The sequence below is a fragment of the Nerophis lumbriciformis genome, linkage group LG25 (assembly GCF_033978685.3).
Source record: "Nerophis lumbriciformis linkage group LG25, RoL_Nlum_v2.1, whole genome shotgun sequence".
Lineage (NCBI taxonomy): Eukaryota > Metazoa > Chordata > Actinopteri > Syngnathiformes > Syngnathidae > Nerophis > Nerophis lumbriciformis.
The window spans coordinates 16802501-16820354 of NC_084572.2; the positions used below are offsets into that span (position 1 = coordinate 16802501).

General features: G+C 41.7%; 1 protein-coding gene across 12 annotated transcripts in view; it reads right to left on the minus strand.

Moving 5' to 3' along the window:
- Positions 1–17854, minus strand: part of LOC133621664 (sodium channel and clathrin linker 1-like) — a 106947-nt gene that overhangs the window by 74085 nt on the left and 15008 nt on the right. For 10 of the 12 annotated variants that reach the window (XM_061983904.1, XM_072916070.1, XM_072916067.1 and 7 more), the window contains one exon: positions 2220–2307. The exons of the other annotated variants lie outside the window; for them this stretch is intronic. The gene's annotated coding sequence lies outside the window, so the exon portion shown is untranslated. The remainder of the gene's footprint in view (positions 1–2219; positions 2308–17854) is intronic. 12 annotated transcript variants of the gene reach the window in all.

The window sequence follows — 17854 nt, forward strand, 5'->3', positions numbered from 1 at the left end:
TCTAAAAATCCCTTTTTTGTATTAGCCTTAAGTAATATTCTAATTTTGTGACACACGGAATTTTGGATTTTCATTTGTTGCCACTTCAAATCATCAAAATTAAATGAAATAAACATTTGAATGCATCAGTCTGTGTGCAATGAATAAATATAATGTACAAGTTACACCTTTTGAATGCAATTACTGAAATAAATCAAGTTTTTCAAAATATTCTAATTTACTGGCTTTTACCTGTGTATATATATATATATATATATATATATATATATATATATATATATTTATAGCTAGAATTCACTGAAAGTCAAGTATTTCTTATATATATATATATATATATATATATATATATAAGAAATACTTGACTTTCAGTGAATTCTAGCTATAAATATATATATATATATATATATATATATATATATATATATATATATATATATATATATATATATATATATATATATATATATATATATATATAAAAAATAAAAGAATAACTTGAATTTCAGTGTTCATTTATTTACACATATACACACACACATAACACTCATCTACTCATTGTTGAGTTAAGGGTTGAATTGTCCATCCTTGTTCTATTCTCTGTCACTATTTGTCTAACCATGCTGAACACCCTCTCTGATGATGCATTCTGTGTGGCACGCAGAAAAAGTGCTTTCATCAAATGCACTAGATGGCAGTATTGTCCTGTTTAAGAGTGTCACAACTTTGCCGTTTACGGCAGACGAACTGCTTTACGGTAGACCAAAACGTGACTGCTGTTGTTGTGTGTTGTTGCCGCGCTGGGAGGACGTTAATGAAACTGCCTAACAATTAACTAAGAAACCAAGAACTCGCCCTCGATCATTCTACAGTTATAATGATTGGGCAGGCACGCTGTTTATATTGTGGGAAAGCGGACTCAGTTCCGCATAGAGCTGGAAGAGGCGTGGCTTCCAGCTCCGCCTGAATTTCGGGAGATTTTCGGGAGAAAATTTGTCCCGGGAGGTTTTCGGGAGAGGTGCTGAATTTCGGGAGTCTCCCGGAAAATCCGGGAGGGTTGGCAAGTATGCCTTTTCCCACAAAAAGTTCAGGAACTTTAATGCGTCAGGAGGGGTAAATTTGATATCAATACTATGGCTGTGTAGGTTGAACCTCCCACTAACTAATGCATTATTGTATATTGATTAAACAATATTTTATCAAACTGATATGAATATGATGTTAACTTTCTTCTTTATCTCTTTTTTTGAGAAATATTCCAGACAATATTCACAGTTTAAAAAATAATAATTTTCCAATTGTAAATTATACAAGATGTCAGATATTGATAAATGACGTGTCATGTAATTTCCTTTTTGTTTCTGTATAATAACAGAAGCAGCTATGTAATAAATAGATGTGTGTATGCATGTTTCAGTGTTGTCCACTAGAGGGCAGCAAATACCTGCAATAGCAGCTGGCAAGCGTGTATGAGCACGTGCTTCTCCTTGTGGAGCTGGACATATTCAATAATACAAAAAGCAATGTGACAGTTTCTCTTGCATGTGAAAATCCATAATTATTTTGGAAAATAAGAACAATAAAAACAAAATTCAAGAAAGGATATGATTATTAAAAGTGAGCTTGCTATGTTGCTCCGACATGTGGAAGACTGAAGAAAAAAGAGGGACATGTGTAATGTAATGTTCTGTGTAATGACACAGAACAGCTGCATGTTGATATAACAAAAATGAATGAATGAATTCATTCATTCATTCATGTATTTTATGAACAGGGACAGTACAATGAAACATTGCTACCCATAGGTAACCGATGTCAAAATACATAAGATTTATTTGCAAACCTTGTCCCTGGTTAGTGTTATGATCCAGTGCCGGATTATAGCTTATTTTGGGTTTTGATTCACTTGTGGCTTAAGTTCTGTTTAAGCAGCCCTGTTTTGTGTTTCTTGGTTGCTTGGTTGTCATGGGTGGTGATTGTTTTCGGGGCGCTCACCTGCTGCCGGACACTAATCAGAGAGCTATTTAGTCCTGGTTTTCCCCTCACACAGTCTGGTGTTTTTGCTTGCTTTACGCAACTGTTACGTTAGTCCCTTGAGCTAAACTTTGCCTTAAGCGTTTCTGTGTTTTAGCTATTCTGTTAGCTTTCCTTGTGCTAGGCACACACTCTCCTTGTGTTTGTTTATTCCTGCCTGATTTATGGACATTAAATCATTCTCTTACCTGCACCCTGTCTCCAGAGTTCCTGCTGCATCATCTCGGAAGAACAATCCGCGTATCACCATGCCTCCTCGCCCCCGTTACGGTTAGGCTTTTAAAAAAAGATGAGAAAAGTGTAAAACACATAAAGGATTAAGACTAGTACAAAAATAAAGTACAAAATATAAAAATAAAATACAATAAAATAAAGTACAAAATATAAAATAAAATACAATAAAATGAAGTACAAAAATAAAAGCACATTGAAAATAATTGGCCCCATTTGTCCATACAACACCCAGTTCTAGTGCTCACACTTCTGATTTTCCTTAACCCTTGTGTAGTGTTCGGGTCTGTGGGACCTGTTTTCATTTTTTATTAAAAGAAAAATGATACAATTAATTAATTTTTCAAACTGATACTCACTGACTTTGGCTCATTTTCTGTGAAGAACATATATCAGAATACTTATTTAATGACCACACACCCCCCCTACACATTTCTATTACATATAAGATGTCCGGGTCCACTGGACCCGGTGCTAATAGAAGTGTGGAATTGATGCTCTATGTACCACACACACACACACACACACACACACACACACACACACACACACACACACACACACACACACACACACACACACACACACACACACACACACACACACACACACACACACACAGCAGGCCTAGACAGGAGGAGGACAGAGTGTAGGTACACAGAACACCAGAGGGTCAAATGTGTGAGAAAATGAGAGCAGACAGTGTTGACAAACAATGTTGCAACCTTGTGTGATAACCGCAGGTGCAGAAACACAGAAGAAGAATCCCTGTGGGATGCAGAAACTGGCAAAGAAATTTTCCGTGCAACGTTCATATTGTTGTTACTCAGCCAGCGTTTGTCGGTCTGATGGACCCGTTGCATTTTGTGGCTTTTAATGCCTCACAATCAAACATTTTTATGTTAAAATACTGAACAGATGTTTATTGGGACAAGGTAAACATCTGTTCAGTATTTTAACATAAAAGTGTTTGATTGTGAGGCATTGAAATCAGACCCACAAACGCTGGGTTAAACCACTTTTTTCAGTTTTGTGGAGTAAAGTTTAATGTCCGACTGTGACTTTAACTCCAGTGGCAAAGAGTTCCACAGATGTTTAGGCCTTTACTGAGAATGCAGACTGACCCAGAGTCGTCCGGCACCTTTTCACTCTACAGCTCCCACCGACTGCGGCTCGAGTCCGCACACCTTCACTACTGTATCTTTGTATTTCTTGACACATCACATCAGGGTTTTAATCCATTTAGACACTTAAAAATAGCTTTTAAAAATGCGAAATTTATAAAATTATCAAAACTCATGTTATATTTTTGGGTAATATGGAGCCTGCAGTGCCTCAGACTGGAAGTCTCTCCAGAGAGTGGTGAGGACGGCGGAAAAAAATCATCAGGGCTCCTCTTCCTCCTATCCAGGAAATCGCAAAAAGCCGCTGCCTGACCAGAGGTCAGAAAATCTGTAGAGACTCCTTCCACCCCCACCAAGGACTGTTTTCACTGCTGGACTCTATCCAATCCAATCCACTTTATTTATATAGCACATTTAAACAACAAAATGTTTCCAAAGTGCTGCACAACAATATTAAAAACAATTAAAAACAATATAAAATAATTATGATTAAAAACGATTTTAAAGGGTAAAACCAATTAAAACAGTAAATAGAATATATACAAATTTTTAAAAATGTTGATTTTAGAAAGAGGTTCCGCAGCCTCCGTAGCAGAACCTCCAGGTTCTGTAACAGCTTCTTCTCTTAGGCCATACGACTCTTGAATGCATCATAATAATCCCCTCAATTCCCCCCAAAAACGGATTAACTCGCTGGAATATAAGGACATTATAACAGACATCCATAAACGTGGATGCATATGCAAAAGTGCAATATATTTATCTGTACAGTAATTTATTTATTTATATCTGCACCTTATTGCTCTTTTATCCTGCACTACAACGAGCTAATGCAAGGAAATTCCGTTCTTATCTTTACTGTAAAGTTCAAATTTGAATGACAATAAAAAGGAAGTGTAAGTCTAAGTCTAGTCCAGGGGTCGGCAACCCGCGGCTCCGGAGCCGCATGCGGCTCTTTGATCACTCTGATGCGGCTCAGCTGCATACTTGCCAACCCTCCCAATTTTCCTGGGAGATTTCCGGATTTCAGTGCTTCTCGCAGAAAACTCCCGGGACTAATATTCTCAGATTTTCAACCTAATAATAATAATAAGGGCGTGCCATGATGGTACAGCATTCAGCACCCTCTACAATCTGTACAAACAGCGTGCCAGCCCAGCCTTTTGTTGTATGCATCTTCTACTTGCACACGTGAGTAACAGCAAGGCATACTTGGTCAACAGCCACACAGGTTACACTGACGGTGGCTATATAAAACAACTTTAACATTCTTACTAATAATGCGCCACACTTTGAACCAAAATCAAACAAGAATGACAAACACATTTCGGGAGAACATCTGCACCTTAACACAACATAAACACAACAGAACTCTTCCGGGCTACATTGTACACCCCTGCTCCCACCAAACCCCCCCCCGTGCGTCGGTTGAGGTGGGCGGGGTTTGGTAGCAGGGGTGTATAATGTAGCCCGGAAGAGTCAGGGCTGCATGGGATTCTGGGTATTTGTTCTGTTGTGTTTATGTTGTGTTACGGTGCAGATGTTCTCCCGAAATGTTTTTTTCTTTCTTGTTTGATGTGGGTTCACAGTGTGGCGCATATTAGTAAGAGTGTTAAAGTTTATACCGCCACCGTCAGTGTAATCTGTGTGGTTGTTGACCAAGTATGCCTTGTTGTCATTTACGTGAGCAAGCAGAAGTCCAATGCCACGTGTGGCTGGGCCGGCACGCTGGATATAGTGGGCGCTAAATGCTGTACCATCACGGCACGTTCGAGAGAATAGTTACCCTGAATTTCGTAGTATGCTGGAAAAATTGGGAGGTTGACAAGTATGACGCTGTCAAGCGCCATTCATACAAAACTCGAGACCCTTGGTTTATACATAACACAAAGCAAAAAAAAAACTTTGTATGCAGTGTCATTTCATTTTAAATTTCAAAAGATTTTTGTGGCTCCCATTGATTTCTTTGATTTGTGAAACTGGTCAAAATGGCTCTTTGACTGGTAAAGGTTGCCGACCCCTGGTCTAGTCTAAGTCTAAGTGATGATGCTTCATTGGTTTTTGGGCAAATATCTTTAGTGTTTGTTTATATAATGACAACAGAGGCTTCACTACACATCTCGTGGCCTGTCCCCAGACCATGGCACAATAAGACATTTTGGATAACATATGAAGAAGTCTCATTGCATACTAGTAGTAAAAAAGAAGCAGAGATCAATATGAGTCAAACGCAAATGTTAGGACAGACTAACTTCTTTTTTCTACGACCCTAAACATCTTCTTCCACCTGTCCTTGTGAGCAGCCTTTGCATCACCTGGGTCTTAATCAAAGTCTCCTCTGGGATCAGCGATGGCAAAGTGCTTCTCTTGAACAGAAGCCACGACTGATTCATTTTTATGTTGGCTCTTGTACTACTCCAGCAGCCACAAAGCTTGCATTGAGCCCGATCACTTTTAATTGGCACTTGCAGCTTTGAAATACACTAAGACTTGGAAAACCCACGTCTTCCCTGGGTATCGCACGCGCACACCCACGCACATTCACACTCTCACACGATTAGACAAAGTGAAGGTAGAAGATGATTCAAAGCTGCTTCTCTCTAATGATAAGGGAGGAGGGCAAGAACAGGATGCCGCTTGTCGCCTTCCTCTAAATCCCCGGCAGACAGGAAGTACAAGAACCTTCTCATCCTGCTCTGAAACATTGACGAGCAGCTTAGGGCGAAACTTTGCGACGACCACAGAGACGTGAAGCTTATTGTGTTATTCCTAGTTTCAAAAATGTATCAAGTAGTGATGAAAAAAAATAGAAACATGAAAATGCGATATCTCCAATGAACTTCCAAGCGTTTCTGCGTGCCCCAGACGTAAATGATTTATGCTGAAGTGGCAAAGATAGCCAGACAATGTGTAGCTTTTGCAGAAAAGGACGAGATTGTACACACAGATTGTTCTTATCAACGCTGAACACACAATCGCCGCTTGGCTGTGTTCCAATGTCAAACATCCGCAAACAAAACAAAACTTTGATCAGCGATCACAGCGGAATTTATCTTCGCTAATCTGCAAAGTAGCACACTAAGCGTGTTATCACCCAAACAGCCCAAAATGAAACCGTCACAGTAGTAAAGTGGTAATAAACCTGCTGTTACAGTCATTCTTTCATGATCTGCAAAGGCTGAAAGAGATAATCGTGGTACTTTGACTATATTCTGTATTTATTTTACTTCTTTGTTTGTTTGGAATTTGTTTGTTTGGAATAGAATACATCTTTATTATCCACCAAAGTGAAACTTTTTTTTTTGGCTTTCCGACATTATTTGACTTTCTTGTATAGTTATTGAATTTCTAAACTTCATTTTGTATCTATTTTTTAGGGATGTCCGATAATGGCTTTTTGCCGATATCCGATATTCCGATATTGTCCAACTCTTTAAATACCGATACCGATATCAACCGATGTATACAGTCGTGGAATTAACACATTATTATGCCTAATTTGGACAACCAGGTATGGTGAAGATAAGGTACTTTTAAAAATGTTTCATAGAATAATATAAGATAAATAAATTAAAAACATTTTCTTGAATAAAAAAGAAAGTAAAACAATATAAAAACAGTTACATTGAAACTAGTAATTAATGAAAATGAGTAAAATTAACTGTTAAAGGTTAGTACTATTAGTGGACCAGCAGCACGCACAATCATGTGTGCTTACGGACTGTATCCCTTGCAGACTGTATTGATATATATTGATATATAATGTAGGAACCAGAATATTAATAACAGAAAGAAACAACCCTTTTGTGTGAATGAGTGTGAATGGGGGAGGAAGGTTTTTTGGGTTGGTGCACTAATTGTAAGTGTATCTTGTGTTTTATATGTTGATTTAATAAAAAAAAAAAAAAAAAATACAAAAAATACCGATAGCGATAATAAAAAAAAACGATTCCGATAAGTTCCAATATTACATTTTAACGCATTTATCAGGCCGATATTATCGGACATCTCTACTATTTTTCTTTAGTTCGTATTTATTTGGTTATACTTGACTCTATTTTGTATCGCTTAGACTTTAGTTTGTATTTCTTTTACTTTGTGTATTTATCTTGTGACAGTTGGGTTGCATGACAGCGATGATGGTCGTGATCCCAGAACGCAGAAGAAAGCAGGTAAAAAATAATTTATGCTAAGGCAAAAATTAAAAATGGAGTCCTGCTATAGGAAGAGGTTTAGTAATACTTACAGGCTGTTAAGTAAAATTCCTAAATGCTGCGCGACAATGCTGCAGAGAAAGCGTCCACAAAGAAAAATGTTCTGACAAATTCTAGAATACATAGACATGATTGTTAATTGACGCATGGAGACAGTGCTCTGAGGCAGGTATTAGGTCATTGTAGGTTAACACACACAACAAAGGAAGTACAACCAAAATTAGAGTGCTGCAAAGGAACTAAAACACCAAACATATGAAACACCAACAAACTCTCAACATGACAAGACATATCGGAATTTAAGAAGCTTTTTTTAAAAACTTGATTTACTATTTATTTGACTTCATCTTGTAGTTATTTGACTTTATTTCATATTAACTTTTGTATTTTGCCCAGGTATGTGTTTAAGAATACACTCATGTAGTGTTGTTCCGATACCAATATTTTGCTACCAACATTATTTCGATACTTTTCGGTACTTTTCTTAACAAAGGGGACCACACAAAATTGCATTACTGGCTTTTTTTTTTTAACAAAAAATCTTTAATACATTAAACATATGTTTATTATTGCAATTTAGTCCTTAAATAAAATAATGAACATACAAGACAACTTGTCTTAATTAGTAAGTAAGCAAACAAAGGCTCCTAATTTAGCTGCTGGCATATGCAGTAACATGTTGTGTCATTCATCATTCTATTATTTTGTCAAAATTAAGGACAAGTGTAGATGTCCGATAATATCGGACTGCCGATATTATTGGCCGATAAATGCTTTAAAATGCATCCATCCATCCATCCATCTTCTTCCGCTTATCCGAGGTCGGGTCGCGGGGGCAGCAACCTAAGCAGTGAAGCCCAGACTTCCCTCTCCCCAGCCACTTCGTCCAGCTCCTCCCGGGGGATCCCGAGGAGTTCCCAGGCCAGCCGGGAGACATAGTCTTCCCAACGTGTCCTGGGTCTTCCCCCTGGCCTCCTACCGGTCGGACGTGCCCTAAACACCTCCCGAGGGAGGCGATCGGGTGGCATCCTGACCAGATGCCCGAACCACCTCATCTGGCTCCTCTCGATGTGGAGGAGCAGCGGCTTTACTTTGAGCTCCCCCCGGATGACAGAGCTTCTTACCCTATCTCTAAGGGAGAGCCCTGCCACCCGGCGGAGGAAACTCATTTCGGCCGCTTGTACCCGTGATCTTGTCCTTTCGGTCATAACCCAAAGCTCGTGACCATAGGTGAGGATGGGAACGTAGATCGACCGGTAAATTGAGAGCTTTGCCTTCCGGCTCAGCTCCTTCTTCACCACAACGGATCGATACAGCGTCCGCATTACTGAAGATGCCGCACCGATCCGCCTGTCGATCTCACTATCCACTCTTCCCTCACTCGTGAACAAGACGCCGAGGTACTTGAACTCCTCCACTTGGGGCAGGGTGTCCTCCCCAACCCGAAGATGGCATTGCACCCTTTTCCGGGCGAGAACCATGGACTCGGACTTGGAGGTGCTGATTCTCATCCCAGTCGCTTCACACTCGGCTGCGAACCGATCCAGCGAGAGCTGAAGATCCTGGCCAGATGAAGCCATCAGGACCACATCATCTGCAAAAAGCAGAGACCTAATCCTGCAGCCACCAAACCGGATCCCCTCAACGCCTTGACTGTGCCTAGAAATTCTGTCCATAAAAGTTATGAACAGAATCGGTGACAAAGGGCAGCCTTGGCGGAGTCCAACCCTCACTGGAAACGTGTCCGACTTACTGCCGGCAATGCGGACCAAGCTCTGACACTGTTCATACAGGGAGCGGACCGCCAAAATCAGACAGTCCGATACCCCATAATCTCTGAGCACTCCCCACAGGACTTCCCGAGGGACACGGTCGAATGCCTTCTCCAAGTCCACAAAGCACATGTAAACTGGTTGGGCAAACTCCCATGCACCCTCAAGGACCCTGCCGAGAGTATAGAGCTGGTCCACAGTTCCACGACTAGGACGAAAACCACACTGTTCCTCCTGAATCCGAGGTTCGACTATCCAGCGTAGCCTCCTCTCCAGTACACCTGAATAGACCTTACCGGGAAGGCTGAGGAGTGTGATCCCACGATAGTTAGAACACACCCTCCGGTTCCCCTTCTTAAAGAGAGGAACCACCACCCCGGTCTGCCAATCCAGAGGTACCGCCCCCGATGTCCACGCGATGCTGCAGAGTCTTGTCAACCAAGACAGCCCCACAGCATCCAGAGCCTTAAGGAACTCCGGGCGGATCTCATCCACCCCCGGGGCCTTGCCACCGAGGAGCTTTTTAACTACCTCAGCAACCTCAGCCCCAGAAATAGAAGAGCCCACCACAGATTCCCCAGGCACTGCTTCCTCATAGGAAGACGTGTTGGTGGGATTGAGGAGGTCTTCGAAGTATTCCCTCCACCGATCCACAACATCCTCGGTCGAGGTCAGCAGAACACCATCCTCACCATACACGGTGTTAATAGTGCACTGCTGCCCCTTCCTGAGGCGGCGGATGGTGGTCCAGAATCGCTTCGAAGCCGTCCGGAAGTCGTTTTCCATGGCTTCCCCGAACTCCTCCCATGTCCGAGTTTTTGCCTCCGCGACCGCTGAAGCCGCACACCGCTTGGCCTGTCGGTACCTGTCCGCTGCCTCAGGAGTCCTATGAGCCAAAAGAACCCGATAGGACTCCTTCTTCAGCTTGATGGCATCCCTCACCGCCGGTGTCCACCAACGGGTTCTAGGATTACCGCCACGACAGGCACCAACCACCTTGCGGCCACAGCTCCAATCAGCTGCCTCGACAATAGAGGCGCGGAACATGGTCCATTCGGACTCAATGTACAGCACCTCCCTCGTGACATGTTCAAAGTTCTTCCGGAGGTGGGAATTGAAACTCTCTCTGACAGGAGACTCTGCCAGACGTTCCCAGCAAACCCTCACAATGCGTTTGGGCCTGCCAGGTCTGTCCGGCATCCTCCCCCACCATCGCAGCCAACTCACCACCAGGTGGTGATCGGTTGAAAGCTCCGCCCCTCTCTTCACCCGAGTGTCCAAAACATGAGGCCGCAAGTCCGATGACACAACTACAAAGTCGATCATGGAACTGCGGCCTAGGGTGTCCTGGTGCCAAGTGCACATATGGACACCCTTATGTTTGAACATGGTGTTCATTATGGACAATCTGTGACGGGCACAGAAGTCCAATAACAAAACACTTTAAAATGTAATATCGGAAATTATCGGTATCGGTTTCAAAAAGTAAAATTTATGACTTTTTAAATCGCCGCTGTACGTAGTGGTACACGGACGTAGGGAGAAGTACAAAGCGCCAATAAACCTTAAAGGCACTGCCTTTGCGTGCCGGCCCAATCACATAATATCTACGGTTTTTCACACATGCAAGTGAATGCAAGCCATACTTGGTCAACAGCCATATAGGTCACACTGAGGGTGGCCGCATAAACAACTTTAACACTGTTACAAATATGCGCCACACTGTGAACCCACACCAAACAAGAATGACAAACACATTTCGGGAGAACATCCGCACCGTAACACAACATAAACACAACAGAACAAATACCCAGAACCCCTTGCGGCACTAACTCTTCCGGGACGCTACAATATACACCCCCCGCTACCTCAACCCCCCCCCCCCAAACCCCACCCACATCAACCGCCTCATGCTCTCTCAGGGAGAGCATGTCCCAAATTCCAAGCTGCTGTTTTGAGGCATGCTAAAAAAAAGTTAGGCACTTTGTGACTTCAATAATAAATATGGCAGTGCCATGTTGGCATTTTTTTTCCATAACTTGAGTTGATTTATTTTTGAAAACCTTGTTACATTGTTTAATGCATCCAGCGGGGCATCACAACAAAATTAGGCATAATAATGTGTTAATAATCGACGTCCCACTGGGGTGAGTTTTTCCTTGCCCTTATGTGGGCTCTGTACCGAGGATGTCATTGTGGCTTGTGCAACCCTTTGAGACACTTGTGATTTAGGGCTATATAAGTAAACATTGATTGATTGAATTCCACGACTGTATATATCGGTATCGGTTGATATCGGAATCGGTAATTAAGAGTTGGACAATATCGGAATATCGGATATCGGCAAAAAAGCCATTATCGGACATCTCTAAGGAAAAGTGGTAGACAATTAATTATTAATCTACTTGTTCATTTACTGTTAATATCTGCCCACTTTTTCTTTGAACATGTTCCATCTACACTTCTGTTAAAATGTAATAATCATTGATTTATTCTTCTGTTGTTTGGATGCTTTACATTAGTTTTGGATGATACCACAAATTTAGGTATCAATCAGATACCAAGTCATTACAGGATCATACATTGGTCATATTCAAAGTCCTCATGTGTCCAGGGACATATTTCCTGAGTTTATACACATAATATGAATAAAAAAAAAATTGAAAGAAGATTGTGATGCCAAAAAATATCGATGTAATCATAGAAGTATCGACTAGATACGCTATTGTACTTGGTATCATCACAGTGGATGTCGGTTGTCGATCCACCAATGGCGTTTGTTTACATTTTGATGCGGTGTGTAGTGAATCATGTTTAGTTATTCCTCGTCCTGCAGGGAGGATACTTGTAAGAACCTTACTTTATTTGTCGCCATGGAAGCGATTATTAGTGATTTAAAAGCAGCTAAAACACTGCCGACGGCGGATGGACGTTAGCCGCTGGCTAGCTAGCCATGTCTTAAAGCATCTCTTCCTGAGGGCGTTTCAGTGTTATAACTTCACCTTTATTGTTAGATTTTAAAGCAAAATGCGTCCGTTGTCCCTTTTCTGTCTACACACTGTGTCTACTTGTAAGTACTCCGTGATTGTGCGCAGCGGAACAAGCTCGTCTGCTCATAAAACCAGCAATGACGCGACGTGACGACAACTCGGGCGCGGGGGGATGCGGGACCGGTACTTTTCTGAGGCGGTATCGTACCGAATATAATTCATTATTATCAAGGTACTATACTAATACCGGTATACCGTACGACTCTATACTCATGTGAAAGATTCCTTTAAATGGGGTGGCGTAGATGGTAGAACGGCAGTGCAAGCAACTTGAGGGTTCCAGATTCAATTACAGCTTCCGCCATCCTAGTCACGGTCGTAGTGTCCTTGGACAAGACACTTCACCGTTGCCCCGATGCAACATAGCTTCCACCATTGGTGTGTGAATGTGTCTGTGAATGGGTAAATGTCATTTATAGTGTAAAGCACTCTGGGTATCAAAACATTCAATTCTTTGAAGGCAAAACCCAATGTGAGAAACCAGACAGAGAGCAGCTTGAATGACTTCTATGGAAACATAAAACCCAGGACCCAAATTTTCCCTCGCCCAGAAGCAGGTTGCCGGGGCCCCCCTCCAGTTCCCTGAAAAGGGGTTGAACTCTCTGCCATTTTGGCGTTGCTAGCAGTGAGAGGCGACGGGCTTGTTTCCCTGTGGCTCAGAGTCTGTACGTTTAACCCAGTAGACGCAAGGCTAGCATCCCTCCGCCACCGGGTGGGGTGCGGGTTCTGACTGTTGCACCAAATAGCAGTACCTGCTCTTTTTGGATTCACAAGAGGGAGTACTGGAGAGGACTTTAACGCTCACATTGGCAATGACAGTGAAACCTGGAGAGGCGTGATTTAAACCTGAGTGTTTTGTTATTGGACTTTGTGCTCGTCACAAATTATGCATAACAAACACAATTTTCAAACATAAGGTTGTCCATATGTGCACTTGGCACCAGGCCGCAGTTCGATGATCGACTTTGCGGTTCTGTTAAGGGATTTGTGGTCCAATGTTTTGGACACGCGGGTGAAAAGAGGGGAGAAGCTTTCCACCGATCACCACCTGATGGTGAGTTGGCTCCGATTGTGAACAATTAGAAATTTGGACTCCTCAGACCACAGAACACTTTTCCACTTTGCATCAGTCCATCTTAGATGAGCTCGGGCCCAGTGAAGCTGACAGCGTTTCTGGGTGTTGTTGATAAATGGCTTTCGCTTTGCATAGTAGAGTTTTAACTTGCACTTACAGATGTAGCGACGAACTGTAGTTACTGACAGTGGTTTTCTGAAGTGTTCCTGAGACCATGTGGTGATAGCCTTTACACACTGATGTCGCTTTTTGATGCAGTACCGCCTGAGGGATCGAAGGTCCGTAATATCATCGCTTACGTGCAGTGATTTCTCCAGATTCTCTTAACCTTTTGATGATATTACGGACCGTAGATGTTGAAATCCCTTGTTTGTGAATGACTGAGCATTTCATGGAAGCTGCCTTTATACCCAATCATGGCACCCACCTGTTCCCAATTAGCCTGTTCACCTGTGGAATGTTCCAAATAAGTGTTTGATGAGCATTCCTTAACTTTCTCAGTCTTTTTTGCCACCTGTGTCAGCTTTTGAAACATGATGCAGGCATCAAATTCCAAATGAGCTAATATTTGCAAAAAATAACAAGGTTTTCCAGTTCGAACGTTAAGTATCTTGTCTTTGCAGTCTATTCAATCGAATATAAGTTGAAAAGGATTTGCAAATCATTGTATTCTCTTTTTATTTACGATTTACACAACGTGCCAACTTCACTGGTTTTGGGGTTTGTAGTTATTGTGCACTAGTCCCTTTATTTTGTTTAAAAATGTGTATGTAGCATTCAATACCACACATTTAATACATCTAATTCACAACAATATTAGCAAATTCTGAAATGAATAAGATAAGCGTATAAAAAAGTGTTAATACGTTTTTTCACTTCTATAAACTATTGTCAAAGTGTAGGATCTGAGACCAAGCATGTTGATCCATACAAGAACGTCAGTAGTAGTGAACGTCATCGTGATAACTATGAATCAAAGAAGACTTATAAAATGTCAGTATGTGTCCAGCTTTGTATGTTTTTGATTCAAACCACAACTTCCTGCACCTTTCTCTTCAACAATGTGAGCGGTGGATGATACAGGAGGTTAGGTGCTGATTCCACCAACACCCTGTTTTTTTTTTTTTTTGTTTTTTTTGTTTTTTTTCATGTATATATTCATTTCACACCATATTCATTGCACTTCTAAATTTTTTATATTTTTATATATTTGCACATTGTTTTTCTAGCATGCACACATCGCACTGTATGGAATGGCCTCAATCTCGTTACCTTGCGTAATGACAATAAAGCTGATTCTGATTCTGATTCTGAAGCCATCATTAGTTTTGCTAATGTGATGGAAGTCAGGAGTAGAATTAGGAATGAAGCATGATATTTAAAAAAAAAAAAAAAAAAAAAAAAAGGATGTGTAGAGCACAACAAATGCCAAAGGCGTAAATACAAGCCAGGCTACTACTTGGGAATACCACAGAAAACATTTTGATTCCCGGATGCGTGATTAACTTGCAATGTTACAGCGTAAAGCTTTTGATCACAGCTGCAAACATCCATTTTTCATGTTGACAAAATTGATGCGCCAACAGAATAATCGAGCTAGAACAGATCATATAATAACGCTGGTGTGTGTAAATCAGTGGTGAAATGTGCATAAACATTTCACAGTTGTAAGTGACGAAAGTGTGTTGTATTTCTGCATTCAACGAGCCTCTGTGACACACATGAGGATGCAAACACAAAGCCAGTCATTAATTCACAAGGCACAACAGGTTTGAAATTAGTACTACATTATTGTACACACATTAAAAGCAAAACTATATCAGGAAGAAGATAAAACAGTTCTGTCAATATATTGTACAACATAAATCATTAGAACATTATCTTTGTGTCAGATTATAATATTTTGAACGGAAACTCTTGTTTGTGTATGTGTAATAGTGTGATGTTGTTGCGCTATATTATGAACTAGACAGGGTATTATATTTATTTTGAAGTAACGCTTTTATTTTGAAGAACCGGATGTCCGGTGCGGGAAGTGTCTTTGCTGTTTTTCGATTGCTTTACTTCCTCTTCCTTCGGACTTCTGAACGAGAAGGTAATAGTTCTCCATTGCTCCGTGTTTCTTCATATTGTAAATAGTCTTCCTAAACGTTCCTAGATACTTGAAAAGTTAACTCAGTATTGTTGTGGGTACAAGTGATGTGTTGTTTTGAGTAATTTTTATGCACAATTTCGGTTATTTAGAAGTAGAGCGTCGACTGTGTAAATTGTTTGATAGTACTTACGCGTGGTGTTTGCATTACACAGGAGCAGATATCACTCCGCCAGAAAGTTGAGACCTGTGTGTGTGTTTTGTGTTTCCAACACAGGTATGTGGATTTGTGCATTATTATTTTGTAAGAAAACGTTTTTGTTAATGTAATTTAATTTATTATTATTTTTATATGAATGAATGAATGTTACTTCCTCTTCCTTCGGACTTCTGAACGAGAAGGAGCAGATATCACTCCGCCAGAAAGTTGAGACCTGTGTGTGTGTTTTGTGTTTCCAACACAGGTTTCCAATAAATACTGAACCGACGGCATGGTGAAGTGTCTTTTATTTAAAAAAATTACACAACGCAGAAGAAGACTCACTACAAAACTGGTGCCGTGACTCGTCGACTGTTCAGCTGGAGCTGACCACCGCCGTTGCTGCAGTACCTGAGACGGAGCAGATGGGGGCTAATTGCTGCAGTTCCTGCTTTTGAGGACGACACGCGGGCGCTACAGATCAGCTGTGAGGAGCAGAATATCGCCGTGTGCTGAACCATCCGCAGCTGTTGCTGCAATACGGTATCCTCATCTGTGGGTTGGCTGATTCAAGAGACTTAATTTTTTTTCTTTAGAGAAGAAAAAAAAAGAAAAAAAAAAAAGACTATTTTGCTCAAATTGTGTTATCAGTGTTGGGGTGTTATACTGGTTCATTGTGGTGTTTTCCGTGTTGCTGAGCTAGCATATTTCGCTGTGAATTAGGGTGGGTTGCCAGTATGGAAGTATTTAACGTACATGGGTCGGAAATTAAAAGTGTGGGAAAGGGCCGGGGTGTTTTGATGTACACTCCCCTGTCAATGTCCACGCCAGGTCGACCTGTATTACAACCAGGCCATTCTACTGTGGAGGGGGGCAGACATGAGAGGCGGAGAGATGAGGTGGTCAGGCCCCGTACCCTGCCTTTCACTACAGGGGTATCACCAGTAGGTCCCGCACCTCGAAACTTACCCAGTACTGGTTTGGAGTTATCTTCCAGTCAGCTAGTTGAATTAGCTAGGTCAATAGGGGCAGAGATTGGAGAATCTATCAAAGCCAGTTTGTGCCAAAATGTCATCACTGATCATACAACCACTGTAAGCCCTGACCAACCTCAGCATGTCTACCACCCTGACCAGTGTGGCACCACTGTCATTGATGCTTCAAAGCTGAATTTGGTACTACGTTCTGAAGTCAATATTCCACCGTACTTTAGAGGGGATAGTACAGATAAATACTCCATATTGGAGTGGGAGGAGTTAATGAGGAGCTACACTTCCAAACAAGGGTACAGTGGGACAGACAGTATTGGGGAGGTTGTAAACAGACTCCTGGGCAAGGCCAGGGATGTCACCAAAGTATGGCTGCGCAGCAATCCTGACACGATAGATGTTAATGTAGTCTATAGTGTGTTAAGGCGCCATTTTGGTGACGTGGTGCACTCCGACCTACCCCTAGCTGACTTCTATGCAGTACAGCCTGTTGCTGGGGAAAGCCCTCTTAACTACTGGGTTAGACTCAACAAATCAGCTGAAATTACGGAGCAATGCTTAGTCAGTAAAGGTGAGCCTGTTACGGAGTTGAGTCGTCATGCAGTGATCATGTTTGTCCGTAACTGCCCTGATAAAGAACTGGCACTGATATTTAAAACAAAGCCACCTCGTGAATGGTCTGCCCAGGAGGTACAAGAACACCTTGATAACCACAGGAAGGTGCAGACATTTTGTGGGAGTCAACTGTCAGTACAGAAAGAGGTGACAGTGGGAGCGATTCAGGAGGGGATAGTCAGTGATATTCAGATTGGGGGGATTTTGCCGTCTGCTCCCAAAGTTGTGCCGCACCAGCTACCCTCGGCTGAGGAAAAATCCACAATGGACAGAGTTTTGCAGTTACTGGAGCGTACATTGTCCAGTAATGCTCAACTAGCACACGACTCGCCTCATAATACAGCACACAATTCATCGCAGAACAGAACACCCAGATACACTCGCGACTGTAGAGTGTGTGGCAGTTCTGACCATAGCACCAGTGTGCATTGCAGGATGAACAAGTTATGCTTTAGGTGTTAC